This window comes from Macaca fascicularis, chromosome 6 (genome assembly GCF_037993035.2).
Source record: "Macaca fascicularis isolate 582-1 chromosome 6, T2T-MFA8v1.1".
NCBI classification, from domain to species: Eukaryota; Metazoa; Chordata; class Mammalia; order Primates; family Cercopithecidae; genus Macaca; species Macaca fascicularis.
The window spans coordinates 122,222,258-122,241,909 of NC_088380.1; the positions used below are offsets into that span (position 1 = coordinate 122,222,258).

General features: G+C 40.9%; 1 long non-coding RNA gene across 1 annotated transcript in view; it reads right to left on the bottom strand.

The window, feature by feature from the left end:
* Window positions 1-3,146: 3,146 nt before the first annotated feature.
* Window positions 3,147-19,652, bottom strand: part of LOC107130053 (uncharacterized) — a 31,783-nt gene continuing 15,277 nt past the window's right edge. The window contains exons 4-5 of the long non-coding RNA XR_001491588.3: window positions 6,905-6,965; window positions 3,147-3,320 (exon numbers count right to left, since the gene is read on the bottom strand). This is a non-coding gene — a long non-coding RNA (uncharacterized lncRNA). The remainder of the gene's footprint in view (window positions 3,321-6,904; window positions 6,966-19,652) is intronic.

Below are 19,652 nucleotides of genomic sequence, written 5' to 3' on the forward strand. Positions count from 1 at the left end.
CGGATACAGGGGTTCCTGAGTTTCCTTGCTTGGTTCAGCTCCTGTGTTTGTAAGGCTAGACCTGCAATGACTGTTCAGTAGATTTAGAAAAAGAAGAGGCTGCTCATCTACCACATCCCCTATCTAGCCCTTGAGACTACCTTGACAGTCTGAAAAGGCCTCTAAAACTGTACCGATCTGTACTTGATGCAGCTGGTATTACTGTAGTCACAAGGGGCTTCTTAGTGGACGTAAATCTGTAATAACTTAAGTAGTGGAGGATCAGGATTGTTATTTTTGCTTTTAGCAAATCTTTAATTTTTATTTTTCAGATCTTGTTGCAAATCTTTAGAGAGGAAAAGTGAATTCCCAGTATCTGAATGGCTGAGAGCAAGTCATGCTAAGATTGGGACCTACTTTTAACCAGCGGGAGTTAGGCAAGAAGGTTTCTGAGTAGAGATTGTTCTGGATAACATAAATGAATGAATGGAGTCCCCCTCTTTCACTCTCTGCTAATCCTGATACTTTCCCTCAGGGGCTTTGAGCACAATCACTACTCATTAATTATTTCTCAGCTTATTGGTCTTATGCCAGTCTAACATGTTCTAGCTGGCAAGCCCATGGGAGTTGGAACTTTTCTACATTTACTCACCATTGGATCCCCAGCACCCACCTACTGCCTGGCACACAGAGGGCACTCAGTGAATATTTCTTGATTGATTATGTAGCAGGGTTATACATTGAACTCACACTGGATTTAAAGGTGCAGAATTGCTACATTTTCTGAAACTGTTCTGCTCTGGCCTTCCTCATGAATACCCCCAACCTCTTGGGTAATACCTTATCTAGGGTATGAAGATACCTTAGATGTGACAATTGAAAGATGTTGCTGGGCATGGTGGCTTAAGCCTGTAATTTCAGCACTTTAGGAGACCGAGGAGAGTGGATCACTTGAGGCCAGGAGTTCAAGACCAGCCTGGCCAACATTGTTAAACCGTATCTCTGCTAAAAATACAAAAATTAGCCAGGTGTGGTGGCACGTGCCTGTAGTCTCATTGACTCAAGAGGCTGAGGCACAAGAATCGCCTGAACCTGGAAGGCGGAGGCTGCAGTGAGCCAAAATCACACTACTACTGCACTACAGCCAGGGCGACAGAGTGAGACTCGGCTTCAGAAAAAAAGGAAAGAAAGATGTTTCAGTTTCTTTTACTTTAAACAGTGTAAGTAGACAGAGCTGGTTTGTAGAGTGTGTGTGTGTGTGTGTATATGTGTGTGTGTGTATGTGTGTGTATGCCATCCTCTTTAGGTAAATGCTTAGTCTTCCTGAGTACTTTGTCCCTTTCCTGTGACCTTCTCTAAAATTATATCTGGGTGTAGGACCAGGTGCTTTGACAGAAGGATGAAATCACTGAATCCAGGAAGTGTCCTCTGGAGTGTCCTCTGGTGTCCTTAGTGGTGTCTCTTGAGTGTTAGCCACATCCTGCCCTGCAGGCATGAGTGGCTGATGCCTGAGGCTGGTGGAGCTCTGTTTGTGATCCACTGGCCCAGTTCTTCTAGTTGGGTCAGGGCCTGGCAGTGCCTCTGCTGCAGCCTCACCTGGGCTTTTGCCAGTGCTGTGGACCCTCTGAATCTCTGCCACATGCCTCATCCAAACCTTGACTAAGCAATCTACCGCACAGCCTCTGAAGCAGGATGACTTCTTTCCTCACCATGCCAACACCTACTAAGGCTGCCTGCTCTCAACACAGCCTTCTTCACAGGGTCCCCTGTGTTGTATAGGAATCTCTGGGTCCTGACACCTGGGAACTAATAGAGAATTGGTAAAGTTAATCCCAGCCCTCCCTTTGTCTAATGAGGCTACACAATAGATTCATAAACCTCCCTGTTTTGTGGGGCAAATGGAGAGAATTGCCTCTTTCGTGTTCCAAACATGAGTTGGATGAGCATCTGCCCCTTAATTCATCTACCATGCTTCCAGTTAAAGCCTGTAGAGGAGAACTGGGGCTCCCTGCCTTTTTCATTCTCTTCCCATAATTTCCCAGGCCTAGAGTTTTGGGCTGCCTACTCTTATGTCATATTTTCTTCCAACTTGACTGCAGCCTTATAGCTAAAATAAAATGGCAGACAGCATGCTATAGGGAAAACAGTGCCCAAGCTACAGATGAGGAATTTTAAATTGGGAAAGACTAAAAAATTATATATTTTGTAAATAGATGGCTCCCTTCAGGCTTTCACTAATATTACAGTTTAAATTTTATTTTGCTATAAGATGCAAAATAGATCTATGAGAGCATCTAATGTGGAAGTGAGTTATTGACCTAGTCAGGGCGGTCAAAGAAGGCTTCCAGGAGGAAGTGAAAAGCAAGCTAAGGACTATAGATTGTGCTAAAGGAATAGTGAAGGGTTTTCCCTGTGGAAGAAACAGCATGCCTAGGTGTCCTGTGGTCAGAAGGTGGCCCATTACTATTTATTTTACCTTCAATGATGGTTGATTGTCAATTTAACATATGAGAAGAATATAATCTGACCATAGACTGAGCTAGGGCTAATGAGGACAAATGGCAAGGAAGACAGTTTCTAATTACCATCTCCTGTATAGTTCCAGTCTAATGGAGAACGATTTGTTAAATTAGTAGAGCTTGGTATCTTTTTGTTAAATGATTCTCTGATAATATTAACTTTTCTGCAAACTAGAAAGTAGAAAACTATTTTCTTTTTTTTAAAGAAACAATGATTTCAAGGAAGCAATATTGCTTAAAACAAAGAAATATTTTTAAATTCATAATAGGAATATAAACCTGAACTTAACAATTTTTTTATAGGGCTAAAATTTTATTTTCCTCTTTAGAGGCATTGACTCAGTTTGATCTTTACAGAATATGTATGAAACACAATACAATAATCATTTAGATTAAAGAGGCTTGTGATTAAAACCAGATGGATAAAATGTTTTATTATTGGGCATTTTGATATTTATGCTGACTAAACATTACTCTTGAACTTGTCTCCAAAGGTCCTGACAAAATGATGACAGCGCATCCCTTGTGAAAATTCCACCCATCAGACAGTGTGAGAACATGAGCTCAGAATTACATCTGATAATTGCTCATCTTTAATTCATTTTAGAATATGATACACATAGATGAAAAAAAACAAAACCCAATGACTAATGACTCATTCTTTTGTTGCCTCTAGCTTTACTTTCACAATAGCTTTTTGAAATACTGTGACTTGTGTGGTACAGAATCTGACCCCATCAAGAAAGGCACAGAAAGATTATATAACATATGTTAATCACCATCAGAATATCAATATGATTAGATAACTACACACTGACGTTTCTGAAGAGATAAAAGAAAATTTGGTATGTTAGCAATCCCCAGGTGGTAATCATTTGTTATCTGCCCAATATACAAATTTCTCAACATACAGCTAATTAAGCAAGAGAAAGAAAAATATCCACCAGTAATTTGACATATGATATACTCAGTATTGAGTGTGGATACTTCATATTTTATGTATTTGCATAATTCCAGTGGAGAATAGGGTAAACTTTTATTTTTGAGGTTATAATATTTGTGATGAAAATGAACCTGCCCCTTATTCCTCACTCACTGGTTACGTGTGATGAAGTAGTTAATCTTCAAAGTGGGCGAATTGAGCTTTTTTCAGGCTAAACCATAATAAGTTTATGGCAAAGACACAGTTTCTGAATTATAATCTACTATACATATATATGTATGTATATATACATATATATTATATATATATATTTGGTTTGAAAATTCCCTTCAGAAATTCGATGTGGGGAAAAAATAGAAATAGGACAAGATAATGTGTTAAAGATGAAAATGGTAAAATGCTAGGGTGCAGAGAATAATCTCACATGAGCTTTCTTAATCCTTGGGAATAAAACATAACAACATGCTGTTCTTATGTAACTCCGGTCTAGTTAATGGTATGTTGTCTGTATATGGCACTACATAATACTGTGTTTTCCCTAAACCCATGCATGATACTTTACACTAATTTATAAAAAGAAAGTATGTTCCCATGGACTAAATGCAAGAAAACACACTGCAGTAGGTAGACAAGCTCAGGGAGCAGAAGTCAAACAATGAAGCTTTTCTTGAGGAACTGTGGTCACAAGATGAGGTCCTGCCACAGTATACGACCAGAGCTGCAAACAGTTGAGAACACTGAGAATCTTTGGGGAAGGTGGTATGCAGAGTTAAGCTTGGGTATGGGTGGCAAACCACAGGATGTGTGTGAGGGGCAACCATGAAGTCATATGCAAGATTTAACTCATGTGCCAAAAGTAAGTGTGGTCCTCTCTGCCCTCAGTGTTGTAGCTTAAGAAACCAATATCCCAGGGCACAAAAGATTCTCTTGACCTCTTCCTTGGTTATTACTCATAGCATATTCTTTTGAATATACTGGGGTGGAAAATTTTTTAGATTTAGGGGGACAGATGATTTTAAGGAATTGCCAAATGCTGTTGGATGGGGAGTAATTTAGCTTTTTTTTTTATAGTATTGCGATTTTTTTTCTTTTTTGAGAAAGAAGGAGAAAGAGAAAGGAGATTATTATAAAATAATGAGGCATTTTCTTGCATATCTTCAGTAAATTTATTTTAAAATATTATATACCTCATATATGTATGCTCCTAAGTATAAAGCATGTCTACTCAAAAGTGTATAATTACATAATATTACCAAGTTGTTCTTAAAACAAGAAAGGTAGCTAATTTCTATCTGGACTACAGGTCTTGTGTGATTGGTTCATATGGAATATGTTCATAGTACCCATGTCAAATCTGGGGATGGATAAAAATAGGAAAACAAAATACATGGACAAAGAATAAATCTTGGTGCCAATATGCATAACAAATGAAAGCTTTAATTGCATCAAAAAATGAATATAGTATAGATGTAAGGAGCTGGCACAAACTCAGCACTCAATATGTGCGATCTGTCAGAGGATAGAGCTGCCACAAAAGCTATCATTATGAGCATTTACTGTGTACTAGACCTGCCAAATTGCTTTACACATATATCTTGCTTCTTTCTCGGGATGGCCCTATTACAGGTAAATTACTACTTTCCACTTTTAATATAGGGAGGTCTAGAGAGGTTAGATAAATCAATTAAGGTCATACAGCTAACAGTAGCAAAGCCAGATTTTGAAACCATATCTGTTTAAAACCAGATTCTGCACTTTTAATCCCTTAACTCTCTTTTGTATGTTTTCTGCAAAAGTAAAAAAGGAATTGAAATGAATATACTCTGCTTATATTAAAACTATTACACCAAAAGTCTGTTCCTTGGCTGAAACACACACACACACACACACACACACACACACACACACACACACACACACACACGGCATGGCCCTTACTTATACACATATACCAACTTACTCAGCTGAATGAGTGCTTCTCTCTTGTCTTTTATCTTTTGTCTTCCTTTACCTTCCTTCTTGACTGTCATCCTTCCCATTTCACTTTGCCTTAACCCCACTATTCTCATCTCTTTCACCTGAATCCCACCTTTACTTTTCTCCTTTCACAAAGGCAAAGACTTTGATGCTGTGGGTAAAAAGAAGAGAACTTGCAACCCCTAGCTGCCTCGTCCTCCCCAGCCATAGGCCATTCAGCTGTGTCTGAGGCATCTTCTTGTTTCCCCAACAGCCTGCTTGCCACAATCCCCAAGCCCTTCTCCAGCTCACAGTCAGAGATGCCTAGAGTAATCTCAGTTTAGTTTTCCTCTGCATTGTAGTTTATCCTGGCTTATGGCCTCCAAGACATAGCTCCACTATCTGTTTTCCTTTCCTAACAAGGTTAGGAGTAGGGAACACGAGAAATGAGGTGCAGGAGGAAAACTTTTCTACATTTAGATGGTTTCTAGAGTGTGTCACACTGCCAGATAGAAATGAGGCTTGTTAAAAGAGTACTCAGTAAGTGGGGCTGTCCACCTGACATTGCCTCCTCTGGGTATCAGAGTCATGACTGCATCAGGCAGGTGAGGTCCGTGACTTGTCCATATTCCACAGTGCCCTAGGAGTCGGGCAGGAGGAGGGTCCTTTAACTTCAGATTTCATTAAAACACTGTATTAGTCCATTTTCACACTGCTCTAAAGATACTACCTAAGACTGGGTAATTTATAAACAAAGGAGGTTTAATTGACTCACAGTTCTACAGGCTTAACAGGAAGCATGGCTAGGAGGCCTCAGGTGAAACTTACAATCATGGCAGAAGGCGAAAGGGAAGCAGGCACCTTCTTCACGAGGTGTAAGAGGGAGTGTGTGTAGGAGGAACTGTCAAACACTTATAAAACCATCAGATCTTGTGAGGACTCACTATCACAAGAACGGCATAAGGAAACCATCTCCATGATCCAGTCACTTCCCACCAGATCCCGCCCTCAACACGTGGGGATTATGGGGATTACAATTTGAGATGAGATTCGGGTGGGGACACAGAGCCAAACCATATATCAGACACCAATAGCATTTTCAAGTAATGATTACATCAACACTATAAAATAAGAACTAATTTAGCTATGCTTATGTATAAAAAATACACAAATGCTATACAATGTCCCTGATGTAAACGTCCAATTCTTTCAAAACTTAATAGCTTTATAATATCATTGGCTAAGAATAGCTAAGAGAGTAGTCTAATAGTCTCTGTTCTGCTTAAGTAAACATCTCTTCTATAACACATTATCCGAATTCTGCTTATCTTTGATTTTTAATGATTCCCAGGCTGTTCCTGTTTCAAACTGAGACATCACCTCTCTGTGTGAGGACCCCTGTTGCTAGTCAGTAAATGACCCCTATCTGCAACTACTTAAAGTTCAGATTTTAAACAACAAAAGTCATTGTTATAGAATTGCCAATGTGTGTTTTCAATATACTCACCGAGATGCCTGGCACTAAGTACTTGTTGCTCCAAGAATAGCATCAGGCAAGGGACAGGGGCCTAGTAAAATGAGGTTAAGGAGAAAAAAAAAAAGCAATTTATTAGAAGGATGGGGGTGATGTGGGTAGCTTATAGTTCCTAAAGAGAAGAAACTCAACTAGCTTCCCCAAGTTACTCTGTCCACAGTCACAGGATCTCTTGTTTCCAATTTTCTCTGAGCAAAGGCTTCATTCTCCCTCTTCTAGGCTGGCTCTCTCTGCTTATCCCAGTGTATGGGAGGATATAGCCACTGCAACAGCCCTAGTTGTTCTTCCCTTCCAATTCATACATTCAATAAAGACTTAGAGTTTGCATGTGCCTAATCCCATTTGCAGGAAAATGAACAGATTGACCAGCAGAAATTAGGTTTCCATTGGGTCCAACACACTAAGGGAGGGGGCAAACATGGGAGCCCACGAGAGAAGGAGGTGAGGAAGGGTTCTCAAAGGAGAAGGGTAGGATGAGGAGAACAATGGCTTCTGTCTCTGGGATAAATGGCTTCACTTCTTTCTCATCGCTCTGTCCTGCATGCTTCTGCACTCTTGAGCAGGACAAATAATTTTTTTTAACCAGAGCCCAAGAGGCAAACTGATCAACCACTGGGCTTAATAATGGATGTTAGGACATGTCCCATGTATTACCATTAAACATGCTCCTGATAATACCTTTTCAAGGCTACAAGGGTATAGCTGTTTAACGATGGTATCCTCTTGGTTCAGAGACATAGAAGCAAAGAGGGGAGAACCAAACCTCTTTGTTCATGAGCCAAGAATGAAAGGAACAGCAATTGAAAGAAGTTCGTTGTATCTTATTCCCCCATTCTAGGTTGTTATCTCTTATCAGGATTTAAATCCTATCCAAGGGAGGCTCTCTCCCCGACATAGTGGAGGCTAGAAGTCAGTCAACTAATTTTTTTAGAGTCAGTTAAATGTGAAATTATAAAAAATACACATACACCTTAAACATTTTATTTTATTTTATTTATTTTGAGACAGACTCTTGCTCTGTCGCCCAGGCTAGAGTGCAGTGGCGCCATGGTGGCTCACTGAAAGCTCCTCCTCCCGGGTTCACGCCATTCTCCTGCCTCAGCCTTCCGAGTTGCTGGGACTACAGGCACCCACCACCACGCCCGGCTAAATTTCTTTATATTTTTAGTAGAGATGGGGTTTTACCATGTTAGCCAGGATGGTCTCGATCTCCTGACCTCATGACCCGCCCGCCTCGGCCTCCCAAAGTGCTGGGATTACAGGTGTGAGCCACTGCACCCGGCCTAAACATTTTATTTTAACTTAAAACATGTAAATGCATATTCATTTGCAAATGTTGTGATGTAGCCCTGCCTTTTCTTTGAATATAGAATCATTGTTTGGTATTTAGTTCCACATTGCTTGTCTAAACCACGTTTATTTTTTCTGATTTCCAGATATGGTTTATTTAAAGTGGAATGAATAACGATTCATAAAAGAGTACAAAACAGTAGATGTTCACCAATTTTTCTCTTTCAAGAACATTTTTTAGTGACTTATCTTCATTGACTTTCTAAAATAGTCAATGTGGTTGTCATAGAAACAATCATTCCTTTTCTTTTGCCCTCATATTTCACTGGTAAACATAATCATTAACTAAAATATGTAAATCGAGTGACAAGTACAATTGTCATGAACAGGTGTGAGAACTAGCTCTGCAGTCTCCCAGTAAGGATGCAGCTCAGCTGAAGGGAGGGGAGTTTTGCAGCCTGCACAGGAGCAGTGTCTTCTCAAACTTGGGTGTGCCTCAGAATCACCTGGAAGGCTTATGAATACACAGGTTGCGGTGTTTTAGCAATTCCAGGAGGTCTGGATTAAGCAAATCCAGGAGGCCTGAGAATTTGCATTTATATTAACTTATAGGGGCTGCCAATGCTTGTGGTCTGGGGACCATACTCTGAGAACCACTGTTCTAGTGCGTGACCCAGTAGCCACAAGCATTCAGCAAGTCATGGCAACAGTTTGGATGCTTTTCAGACTGATTGGAGAGTGCCAGACAATCCAGCAGGCTAATTACATAAAGTTTGTTATGAGAGTTGGCCCTGTGATTCTTCTCTATCAGTCTCTCATATTGCTTATCCAAATGATCCGTGGTTAGCTGCTGAGGCTCAGCCAGTCACCCTGGGCTCTGGTTCCATCTGCAATGGATGACCGTGTAAATGACCATGTGCTCTGGGCTGGCTATTTAATTTTAATGAACCCCAGTTTACTTATCTGTAGAAAATGGGATGATAACATTTTTAAGGGACAAAGGACCTTGTTACTCATTGCACAGCAGACAACAGGAGCATCAACTTGTTTGTGTTGATTTCCTTTGCCACCAAGTCCCATAGGGTGACACAATATGAGCCATATGGATGCTATGCACACAGGGGGTTTGTGTTGTATCTAAGGAACACTGAGCGTTGGGAGTCTATTGCTTTATAGCAAGCACTAAATAAGCCTACTGTTGGTGTGGAGGAAGATTGTACCTTATCTCTCAAATTTGCCAGTACATAAAATAACCTTGAGAAATTGCCCTGTAACAGACCAATCAGTCTTGCAGTCTTGCCACACCCAGAAGAAGAGTGCCAGGGGCCCAAGGAGGACTGGCTGTTCCAGCACTGTGCACTTGTACAAAGTGCAGAATTGATGTATCCAAGCATATTCCCATTTTATAACTTGACATTCATTACCAAATTGCCCTTCAAAAAACTTTTCCAAGTTACATTCCCAGCAAGGACCCATTTTCTTACGTTCTTACTACACTGAGTATTATCACCTTTTAATCTTTGCAATTTTATAGGTCAAAGACAAATTCTTGTTTCACTTGTGTCTCTGTGAGATTAGACACCTTTTTACACTCATTAGTCATTTATGTTTTTTCTGTTGTGAATGGCATGTGCTGGTTTTCTCAAAATGAGTTGACTTGGCTCTTCTCCTTGGACCCAGGAAGAATGCAGCCTGGACCTGATCTTATGTGCTGAGTACCTATTAAGAGCAAGGCTCTGGTCTCTGTCTTGAGCTTCCCCACAGTAGTTGGGAAAATGAACCACACTCATGTACAGGGGAACTTGCAATGCCAGCCTCTGAATCCTAAGGGATGAATGTATAACACAATCATTTATTCAGTCAGCTATCACAGAGCCCCTTCTAGTACCAGGCATTCCTCGAGGCACCGGAGATATAAGAACCAGACATATTTCTGCTCCTAAAGCACTCATTGTCTGGTAAAGAACAGGCAAGTAGAATACAGTGTGAGGAGGAGCTATGGTAATAGGAGTGTACATGGGGTGCTATGGCAGCAAATCTGGAGATGATAATTTTTATATTTTCTAATTTATGTAACTTTGTGAGTAATGAGAATATGTAAGATAATATACAGCTCAAAAAATTATAAGATGTTATTATTAGGGATGGCATGATGCTATGAGAGGATTGTAGTTTAGACATACAAGGGTTGGTATCTCATTTCAGCCACTTTCTAACTGTGTGATCTTGAGGAAGTTTCTTAATAATATCTTCTTCATAGAATCACAATGAGTCACAAAAATAATATAAAGTCCAATCTATTTGTGGGACCTGGAGATCTACATATCATATTTATATATATTTAAAAGTTTAAAGCAAGTTAGTTATAGATAAAAATGCAATTTCTGTCAAAATTTCAGTTGCCTTCTTTGCAGAAATGGACAAGTAGATCCTAAAATTCATATGGATATGTAAAGGACTTCAAATAGCCAAAATAATCTTGAGAAAGAAAATCAGTTGGAGGATTCACACTTATCACAAAACTCACTACACAACTACATTAATCAAGACATAAAAATCAAGACATTAAAAATAGGCATACAAGTCAATAGAATGGAATTGAGAGGCCAAAAATAAAACATTACATTTGCAGCCAATTGTGCTAAGACAATTCAATGGGGGAAAGATTAGGCTTTTCAATAAATGGTGCTGGTACAACTAGATGAAGCTGAAACCCCTTCCTCACACAAATATAAATGAACTAAAAATGAACTATAGATCTAAATGTAAGAGCTTAAACTATAAAACCTTCATGAGAAAGCACAGGTACACATTTTCATGACTTTTTATTAAGATATGGTTTCCTTTTTTTTTTTTTTTTTTTTGGAGACGGAGTTTCGCTCTTGTTGCCCAGAACTAGAGTGCAGTGACACGATCTTGGCTCACTGCAACTTCTGTGTCTCATGTGCTTCCATGTGAAGAGACCACCAAACAGGCTTTGTGTGAGCAACAAGGCTGTTTATTTCACCTGGGTGCAGACGGGCTGAGTCAGAAAAGAGAGTCAGCAAAGGGTGGTGGGATTATCATTAGTTCTTATAGGTTTTGGGATAGGCAGTGGAGTTAGGAGCAATGTTTTACATGCAGGGGGTGGATCTCAAAAGTACATTCTCAAGGCTGGGGAGAATTACAAAGAACCTTCTTAAGTGTGGGGGAGATTACAAAGAACCTTCTTAGGGGTGGGAGACATTACAAAGTACATTGATCAGTTAGGGTGGGGCAGAAACAAATCACAATGGTGGAATGTCGTCAGTTAAGGCTATTTTCACTTCTTTTGTGGATCTTCAGTTGCTTCAGGCCATCTGGATGTATACCTTCAGGTTACAGGGCATATGACGGCTTAGCTTGGGCTCAGAGGCCTGACACTCTGCCTTCCGGTTTCAAGTGATTCTGCCTCAGCCTCTTGAGTAGCTGAGACTACAGGTGCCTGCCACCATGCTGGCTGATTTTTGCATTTTTAGTAGAGATGGGATTTCACCATGTTGGCCAGGCTGCTCTCGAACTCCTGACCTCGTGATCCATGCACCTCGGCCTCCCAAAGTGCTGGGATTGCAGGCGTGAGCCACCGTGCCCAGCCTAAGAAATGGTTTCTTAATTATGAACCAAAAGCACAAAGCAACCAAAGAAAATATAAATAAATTAGACTTCAAAATTAGAAGTTCTTGTGCTTCAAAGGACACTACAACAAAAATATAAGGTCAACCCACTGAATATGAGAAAACATTTGCAAATTGTCAGGCCTCTGAGGCCAAGCAAGCCATCATATCCCCTGTGACCTGCATGTATACATCCAGATGGCCTGAAGCAACTAAAGATCCACAAAAGAAGTGAAAATAGCTTTAACTGATGACTTTCCACCATTGAAATTTGTTCCTGCCCCACCCTAACTGATACGATATAGTCTCCACTGCCCTTAAGAAGGTACTTTGTAATATTCTCCCCCACCCCTAAGAATGTACTTTGTACACCTATCCCAAACCTATAAGAACTAATGATAATCCCACCACCCTTTGCTGACTCCTTTTTCCGACTCAGCCTGCCTGCACCCAGGTGAAATAAACAGCCTTGTTGCTCACACAAAGCCTGTTTGGCAGTCTCTTCACACAGATGCGTGTGACATTTGGTACTGAAGACCCGAGACAGGAGGACTCCTTCGGGAGACCAGTCCCCTGTCCTCACCCTCACTCCGTGAGGAGACCCACTTGCCACCTTGGGTCCTCAGACCAACCAGCCCAAGGAACATCTCACCGATTTCAAATCAGGTAAGCGGTCTTTTCACTCTTTTCCAGACTCTCTGGCTACCCTTCAATCTTCCTCTCTTGCTACCCTTCAATCTCCCTGTCCTTCCAATTCCAGTTCTTTTTCCTCTCTAGTAGAGACAAGGAGAAACATTTTATCCATGGACCCAAAACTCCGGCACCGGTCATGGACTCGGGAAGACAGTCTCCCCTTGGTATTTAATCACTGCGGGGATGCCTGTCTGATTATTCACCCACGCTCCATTGGTGTCTGATCACTGCGGGGACACCTGCCTTGGTCATTCACCCATATTCCCTTGGTGGCAAGTCAATTGCGGGGATGCCTGCTTTGGCTACTCACCCACATTGCAGCCCAGGGCTGTTCACCATCGCCTTCTCCGTGTCTCTACCTTTCTCTTTAAACTTACCTCCTTCACTATGGGTAACTTTCCACCCTCCATTCCCTCGTCTTCTCCTTTAGCCGTGTTCTTAAAAACGTAAAACCCCTTTGACTCACACCTGACCTAAAACCTAAATGCCTTATTTCCTTCTGCAATACCACTTGACCCCAACACAAACTCGACAATAGTTCCAAGCAGCCAGAAAACAGCACTTTTGATATCTCCATTTTACAAGACCTGGATGACTTTTGTCAAAAAATGGGCAAATGGTCTGAGGTGCCTGATGTCCAGGCACTCTTTTACACATCGGTCCCTACCTAGTCTCTGCTCCCAATGCAACTCATCCCAAATCTTTCTTCTTTCTCTCCTGTCTGTTCCTTCAGTCTCCACCCCAAGTTCTGAGTCCTTTGAATCCTTCTTTTCTGTAGACTCATCTGACCTCTCCCCTTCTCCCCAGGCTGCTCCTCACCAGGCCGAGCCAGGTCCCAATTCTCCCTCAGCCTCTGCTCCCCCACCCTATAATCCTTCTATCACCTCCCCTCCTCACACCCAGTCTGGCTTATAGTTTCATTCCATGACTAGCCCTCCCCAACCTGTCCAACAATTTCCTCTTAAAGAGGTGGCTGGAGCTAAAGGCATAGTCAAGGTTAATGTTCCTTTTTTCTTTATCTGACCTCTCCCAAATCAGTTAGCATTTAGGTTCTTTTTCATCAAATATAAAAACCCAGCCCAGTTCATGGCCCATTTGGCAACAACTCTTAGATGCTTTACTATCCTAGACCCCAGAGGAAGGCTGTCTTATTCTCAATATGCATTTTATTACCCAATCAGCTCCTGACATTAGAAAAAGCTCCAAAAATTAGATTCCGGACCTCAAACACCACAACAGGACCTAATTAACCTAGCCTTCAAGGTGTACCATAATAGAGTAGAAGCAGCCAAGTAGCTATGTATTTCTGAGTTACAACTACTTGCCTCCACTGTGAGAGAAACCCGCCACATCTCCAGCACACAAGAACTTCAAAACGTCTGAACCACAGTGGCCAGGTGTTCCTCCAGGACCGCCTCCCCCAGGAGCTTGCTTCAAGTGCCGGAAATCTGGCCACTAGGTCAAGGAATGCCCGCAGCCCAGGATTCCTCCTAAGCCATGTCCCAACTGTGCGAGACCCCACTGGAAATCGGACCATCCAACTCGCCCGGCAGCCACTCCCAGAGCCCCTGGAACTCTGGTCCAAGGCTCTCTGACTAACTCCTTCCCAGATCTTCTCGGCTTAGTGGCTGAAGACTGATGCTGCCCGATGGCCTTGGAGGCCCCCTGGACAGTCACAGATGCTGAGCTTTGGGTAACTCTTATAGTGGAGGGTAAGTTCGTCCCCTTCTTAATCAATACGGAGGCTACCCACTCCACATTACGTTCTTTTCAAGGGCCTGTTTCCCTTGCCTCCATAACTGTTGTGGGTATTGACGGCCAGGCTTTTAAAGCTCTTAAAACTCCCCAACTCTGGTGCCAACTTGGACAACATTCTTTAATGCACTCCTTTTTAGTTATCCCCACCTGCCCAGCTCCCTTATTAGGTTGAGACATTTTAACTAAATTATCTGCTTCCCTGATTATTCCTGGGCTACAGTCACACCTCATTGCCACCCTTTTCCCCAGTTCAAAGCCTCCTTTGCATTCTCCTCTTATATCTCCCCACCTTAATCCACAAGTATGGGACACCTCTACTTCTTCTTTGGCAACCAATCATGCACCCCTTACCATCTCATTAAAACCTAATCACCCTTACCCCACTCAATGCCAATATCCCATCCCACAACAGGCTTTAAGAGGATTAAAGCCTGTTATCACTTGCCTGCTACAGCATGGCCTTTTAAAGCCTATAAAGTCTCCTTGCAGTTCCCACATTTTACCTGTCCAAAAACCAGACAAGTCTTACAGGTTAGTTCAGGATCTGCACTTTATTAACCAAATTGTCTCGCCTTTATTAACCAAATTGTCACCACCCTGTGGTGCCAAACCCATATACTCCCCTATCCTCAATACCTCGCTCCACAATCCATTATTCTGTTCTAGATAAACCTAGCTGACCCCATAAATCCTAAATCCTTTCCCCACTCCCCTTTTCATTCCTTAAAAAACTGCCCTAAAAGCTGCTCCCACACTAGCTCTCCCTAACTCATCCCAACCCTTTTCATTACACACAGCTGAAGTACAGTGCTGTGTGGTTAGAATTCTTACACAAGAACTGGGACTGCACCCTGTAGCCTTTCTGTCCAAACAACTTGACCTTACTGTTTTAGCCTAGCCCTCATGTCTGCATGCAGTGGCTGCTGCTGCTTTAATACTTTTAGAGGTCCTCAAAATCACAAGCTATGCTCCGCTTATTCTCTATAGTTCCCATAACTTTCAAAATCTATTTTCCTCCTTACACTTGATGCATATACTTTCTGACCCCCAGCTCCTTCAGCTATACTCACTCTGTTGAGTCTCCCACAATTACCATTGTTCCTGGCCCAGACTTCAATACGGCCTCCCACATTATTCCGGATACTACACCTGACCCCCATGACTGTATCTCTGCTCCACCTGACATTCCCTCCATTTCCCCATATTTCCTTCTCTCCTGTTCCTCACCCTGATCACACTTGGTTTACTGATGGCAGTTCTACCAGGCCTAATCGCCGCTCACCTGCAAAGGCAGGCTATGCTATAGTATCTTCCACATCTATCACTGAGGTTACCACTCTGCCCCCCTCCACTACCTCTCAGCAAGCCGAATTCATTGCTTTAACTCAGGCCCTCACTCTTGCAAAGGGACTACACATCAATATTTATACTGACTCTAAATATACCTTCCATATCCTGCACCACAATGCTGTTATATGGGCTGAAACAGGTTTCCTCACTATGCAAGGGTCCTCCATCATTAATCCCTCTTTAATAAAAACTCTTCTCAAAGCCGCTTTACTTCCAAAGGAAGCTGGAGTCATTCACTGCAAGGGCCATCAAAAGGCATCAGATCCCATCACTCAGGGCAATGCTTATGCTGATAAGGTAGCTAAAGCAGCAGCTAGCATTCCAACTTCTATCCCTCACAGCCAGTTTTTCTCCTTCTCATTGGTCACTCCTATTTACTCTTCCACTGAAGTTTCCACCTATCAATGCCTCTCCACTCAGGGCAGATGGTTCTTAGACCAAAAAAAAAGTATCTCCTTCCAGCCTCACAGGCCCATTCTATTCTGTCATCATTTCATAACCTCTTCCATGTAGGTTACAAGCCATTAGCCTGCCTCTTAAAAACCTCTCATTTCTTTTCCATTATGAAAATCTATCCCCATTCCACCACTCTTGACTCCCTCTTGGAGTGGATAGATGATCTTTGCTGACAGGACACACTCCAACACTTTCACCCTGATGAAGTCCTATTCTTTACTTTTATACTCACTTTTATTCTCATTCCCATTCTTATGCCACCCTCTACCTCTCCCCAGCTATCTCCGCCACACTATCAATCTCACTCACTGTCTCCTAGCCATTTCTAATCCTTATTTAACAAACAATTGCTGGTTTTACATTTCTCTTTCCTCCAAAATCACCAAGGCCTTGATTTACTCACTGCTGAAAAAGGAGACTCTGTATATTTTTAAATGAAGACTGTTTTTGTTGTTGTTGTTGTTGTTTTTACCTAAATCAATCTGGCCTGGTATATGACAACATAAGAAAACTCAAGGAGAGAGCCCCAAAATTCTCCAACCAAGCAAATAATTATGCTGAACCCCCTTGGGCACTCTCTAATTGGATGTCCTGGGTCCTCTCAATTCTTAGTCCTTTAATACCTGTTTTCCTCCTTCTCTTATTTGGACCTTGTGTCTTCCATTTAGTTTCTCAATTCATAAAAAACTGCATCCAGGCCATCACCAATCATTCTATACAACAAATGCTCCTTCTAACAACCCCACAATATCACCCCTTACCCCAAAATCTTTCTTCAGTTTAATCTCTCCCACTGTAGGTTCCCACACTGCTCCTAATCCCGCTTGAAGCAGCCCTGAGAAACATCGCCATTATCTCTCCATACCACCCCCCACAATTTTTGCCACCCCAACACTTCACCACTATTTTGTTTTGTTGTTCTTACTAATGTAAGAAGACAGGAATGTCAGGCCTCTGTACCCAAGCGAAGTCATCATATCCCCTGTGAACTGCACGTATACATACAGATGGCCTGAAGCAATGGAAGACCCACAAAAGAAGTGAAAATAGCCTTAACTGATGACATTTCACCACTGTGATTTGTTCCTGCCCCACGCTAAATGATATGATATAGTTTCCCCTGCACTTAAGAAGGTACTGTGTAATATTCTCCCCCACCCTTAAGAATGTACTTTGTACACCTATCCCAAACCTATAAGAACTAATGATAATCCCACCACCCTTTGCTGACTCCTTTTTTGGACTCAGTCTGCCTGCACCTAGGTGAAATAAACAGCCTTGTCGCGCCTATTTGGTGATCTCTTCACATGGACGTGTGTAACACAAATCATACATCTGACAATGAGATGTACTGTCAGAGATGTCAATAATAAATCAAATAAGCAACTGTTAAGTAAAATATGTTCCATCCTCTTGACAGAAATAACTACATAAAGAAAAAAAGAAAAATTTGTGTTAAGTATGGTTTTATGTGACTGCAAGTTGGTAAAATATTAAACAACAAAATTTAATAACTATTGATGCATAAAAGACATAATTCACAAAATATATTTATTTCATAAAATTTATTTTTTCTTGCTGTCATTTCAGCAAAATCATTAATTTTGCCATTAAATTATGTACATAATTTATCTTCTGTTGAAAGTAATGATTCTGAAAGATAGCATTTAGTTGTATTACAGTGTATGAAATGTGAATATATTTTAATAAGAAATGTAAAGTAAAATAAATGTAAAAATCAAAACTTTATTGTTGTTTTAAGAAGTTTCCTTCTAAAATATTTAAAATTATGTATTAGAATTTCAAGCAAAATAGAATGTACAGTGTAGTTAATAAATATAAAAAATATAAATCAAAAGTATTTAAAGTAAAATTTTTAGTTTTTTGAAAATGTGATGAACTATCATCAAATATTATTATAAAAGCAGAACTATTTGTATTTTAGCATTTACTGTCTATCTAATTGCCAATATAAACCATCATTAAGGGATGTTACAGTTTAAGCCTAAATATATACAACTCTAAAAGAATATGAATTGTTTAAATTACAAAATATTTGTCAGTTGATCTTTGTGCAGTGCAACTTTGTGAGTTTCCTGTTTCACTGGTACCTCTGGAATTGGGAATTGAAAGATAATGAAAAGGAAGAATATAGATGCTGTTTGACCTTACTGGGAAAGAATACTTCTACATAAAAGAATCTATTTGATTCATGCTAAGAGGACAGTGTGAAAAGTTAATTAATTTGTCTTTTGTTTTTAAATGTTTGTACTGTTTAAATCTTCCTGCATTCTGAAGCATTATGTTTCTCTGACGTCAGCAGCAGTACAAACCACAAACCTTCGTTTATGGACACAGTTAATTTATTTTTTCAAGGACATAGGGGAAGAGAGGTGGAGAAGAATTTCCCTATGGCCAGAATGATCCTGAAGGGTGACTGATAAATGAATTGTGTATGTGTGTTTATGATATGCAGAGCCCTCTACAATGTGGAGCCCAGGCAGATCTAGCTCAGATGTAAGGGTGGTCCTGTAAGGCATGACACATGGCAGAGAAGAGGTAAATACATTTACACTATTTATCCTACTTGATTATCAGAGGGTTGAGCACTGTAGACTTTCGTCGTCTTGAAACACCTTTTCCTTGTCTCTTGTTATTCCACCTTTTCTGACTTTCTTCCCAAGTCCTCAGCTACTTTTTCTCGGTCTCCTTTGCAAGACCATTTTCCTCAACCAAATATTAATGCACAAGGAGGCTCAGTTTATAGGCCCTCTACATCCACAGTTTTAAATATGGTCTGCCTGCCATTAATGGCTACTCAGCATCTACATTTGGACATCTTTAAGGAATCTCAACTTTTAACATCAACAAGATCCAATTCATATTTTGCTGGATATTTTATGATTGCCCTTCTAGATCTACTCTTCATTCCTTTCCATCCTTATGTGTGTCCTGAGAGGGTATCCTGTAGGTATAGTCTACCTCAACAGACTCCCTTGTTGTATTAATTTCCTTTGTATTTGGATTTCGGTTTGAAGATCCCTGGTAGAAAATCTGAGGGAGGGCAAAAAGTAAGGTGGAGGTATTTGTTCCCTTAGCTACCTCCATCCAGAGTTACCTAGGCCTGAGGGCAGAACCTCTTACCCAAATATCTTATCTCCTATCATGTGACTTTCTAAACTAGGTTCCCATAATTGCTCCTTCTCTTTGCCTTTTGTAAATTCTACTATTTACAATCCCAGAGTATTGCACTATTTCTCATTGTTTGCCCTACTCTGATTGCACTTTTATAAATAGTCCCTTCAAATTACCCAGTTTGACTGTACCATCTTTTTCCCACTGGGACCTTAATTGGTACAGTAACTGACACTGTGACTGGTCCCAGAAAACAAAGTAAAATCCTTAAAACCCTGGATTGGATTGTGCAATACTTGAAGAGTACAGGGGGAAGGGGGTATGTATAATCCTTGACATACAGTAGTATCATAGTTACTCAAACTGTCACTGGTGATGACACAGGAGGTCAGGGTTTTGGGAAATCA